The sequence below is a fragment of the Austrofundulus limnaeus genome, unplaced genomic scaffold (assembly GCF_001266775.1).
Source record: "Austrofundulus limnaeus strain Quisiro unplaced genomic scaffold, Austrofundulus_limnaeus-1.0 Scaffold342, whole genome shotgun sequence".
Lineage (NCBI taxonomy): Eukaryota > Metazoa > Chordata > Actinopteri > Cyprinodontiformes > Rivulidae > Austrofundulus > Austrofundulus limnaeus.
This window is the reverse complement of record NW_013952744.1, coordinates 135910-138913: the sequence shown is the minus strand read 5'-3', so window position 1 is coordinate 138913 and position 3004 is coordinate 135910.

The window sequence follows — 3004 nt, the reverse complement described above, 5'->3', positions numbered from 1 at the left end:
CAGGTGTACCTAATAAAGTGGCCGGTGAGTGTATATATATGTATAAAATGGAAAAGAAAGTCTGTTTGCAATAAAAATAACAAAACACAAGTCATAAATGAAGTGAAAGGAAAGGAAGAGAAAGAAGAAAAAAATCTAAAGGAGCAAACAAAAATAAGCTTAAATGTATTCTTTATCCACTCTTAAACTCATTGGGTCTGTTGTTAACAGATGCCARCCAAAGTCCAGAATAATTATGTTGGAGTTTTGGAGTAGATAAAAAGCTCATGGGAATTTCTGTCAGTCAAAGTAATCCCTTCAAWTTTTCCAGCTACTGTTCATCTAAAGACTGTATGATAGAGCCTACAGCTCTGTAATCACATGCTAGCTGAAAGGATGAGGCCACTCTGGATTAGTCGAAAGCCAGGCACTGGAAGCTCAGCAGGAGGAACGCTCTTCAACCCATCTCCATCATCAAAAACCTGCTGAAAGACCCTTCAGATACACACACAGAGCTTAGGGAAGTCAGATTATACAGGCAAGTGGGTGCGTGAGGTTAGATTTGAGTGTACTGTAACACAATATTTATGATTTCTACTTGTGCTCTATGCTGCAGCCATGTAACAGCACCTGTGATGTAACTAAAACAGTGAAACTTGCTTTGTCAGCTGTAGTTCTACAAATTAAGAAAATCGATTATCTGTCAATACAATTGCATATGAGTGCATTATGTGTAGTTACTCATTTCCCATTACTGAGAAATTTGATATTGGTCTATTCTCAATCTAGACAGCCAAAATCACTGTTTTATCACACCACACTAATAATTCCATTTTTAATAGTGTTCAGTGTAAAAGTTATGAACAGTTATCTTATTTGTTGTAGATACAGTACCTCTTTTAACAGCTGTCAGTCTAGCCAGTCTAACACATTGAACTACTGTACAGTATATTGGAAATAGAGACAGGAATTATAAGCCTGACGTTTAAGCCATATATTTACTAAGGTAAAGACTATGGGGATCCTTATCCCTAGTGCACTCTGGCTCCAAAAATACCACATAGCACCTCAATAAACAATGATGGCTTCAAATTGGACAATAATAGAGTCACTGGGTCCATCTTAATTTATGTTAACTGTTTAAAAGGACAGATGAATCACGCACGGGTTGATGGGTAAAAACACTTTTGCACTCCTTTCACTACAAGTGTTAAAAATTAATGCTTCAGAAAAAAAATACATGATGAAAGTGTCTGCCTTTTTTAGACTTGTGTCTGGTTYTCTAAAGCCAAAACATTGAGTAAGTGTAGCTGACAAAACATTTCACAAAAGATCTTCTTTAACAACCATTTTTTGGAGTAAATTAACATTTAAAGTAATGTGTGAGTCTTATGTGTGTCCTCCAGGACGAAGGAAACCTTTGCTCATTGTGCTCGGGACCTGCTGTAACCCCGAGCATAATGTTGCCTGCCTCTAAAACCCACATGGCTGTCTGAGGAGCATTAAAGCCTATTTTCAGGACGTCTCCACTGAGGCACATATAACAGATGCATTATCACAGAGCAGCAAAGGGCTCAGCCTCTCCTGCATGCTCCCTCTGTCTGCTCCTCTCTCTCCACCTCAGCCTGATAGAGGCCTCTCTAATTTCATCAGATGTGATAAAGCACCACAAAATCAAGTCTGCAGCTAGTTACTTAGCCCAATCTCCCTTTGGATGAGAGGCAATAACAGCATGTGGTGAGGAAATTGGGTGCTTACTCACAGAGAAGGATGCATGCCTCGCAAGCAGAATGTACAGGTTACTGTGAAGCTGTCACGGCAAAACTAAAAGTAAAACGAAATGTATATTCCATTTTAAGAACCTGATTTTAGCATAAATGAATAAAGGAGTTCTGCAAATTTTCAGACCACAAAGGCGAGACATAAATAGTATAATGTTGTGGCCACAAAACCCAAATCATGAGCAGCAGTGTGAAAGAAGGAATGATTTACGTCTGAAGCTTAAATGTTTTATGAAACATTAGATATAAAATTTAAAGCTAACAAAGTTATGCAGTGTTTTAAAAAGTAGTCATTTACAATTTATTTTCTGGTTTTAGAAACAAAAAGTGTTTCTCCCACCAAGTCAGAATACCTGGTTACCTCAACTCTTCTTCCCCCAATGGATTATGGAGAGCTGCGATTCATGAACTCTTCAGCCCAGCATTTGAAAAACTCAGATGCTGTATAACACTGTGCTCTGTGTTTCATGACAAACTAATGATCAGATACATCACTACACTTTGTATGTTACAACAAAATGTCCATCTTTGATCGCAGACTCTGTCACTGCCTGAATTTTATCTATAAATGCATTCTTGGGCGTCTTCCTTCATATGAATGCTCATTTCTGTCTAGAACATTATGATGCAGGTGCCAAAAGTTAGAATTGAATTTGGTAAAAAGGCTTTTAGATTGTCCGCTCCTGCCACTTGAAATAACACAGAAGGATTTAAAGTTATTGTGCCTTGTTACCTTGGGGCAATTCAAATAAATTTTAAAGGACAGAGACATCAGATCACTTGGCTCCTGAAACTGCCCTCAAGTTTAGTTATGTGATGGCTCTTAGCTTTGAATTTTGTATTTGTTGTATGTTTTTCATGTTGTCTTGGCCAGGTCACTCTTGGAAAAGAGGTTTTGAATCACACTGAGTTAATTTCCTGGTTAAATAAAGGATGCTACTGGTTTTTCTTGTCACGTACAAGTTTTAGGTCATCAAACAAACATCAATATAAAAAGAGGTAGCCGTACGTGTCAGTCCCTTCTGAATTTTACCTGTAGCTTAAGCCTCAAAAATCTTTAACTAAAAATCTGTATTGCGATACAACGGTGGGGGACTTCAAGCAGACAGAACGCAGGACAATGATAATAGCGCCTTCAGCACAGGTAAGCAGAGGAGAGAAGGAGGACGGGGAGAGGTGGGGAACTTTTTAGTGGCGGAGAGGATTGGGAGATGGTTATTTAAACTTATTGTTTTATATATATG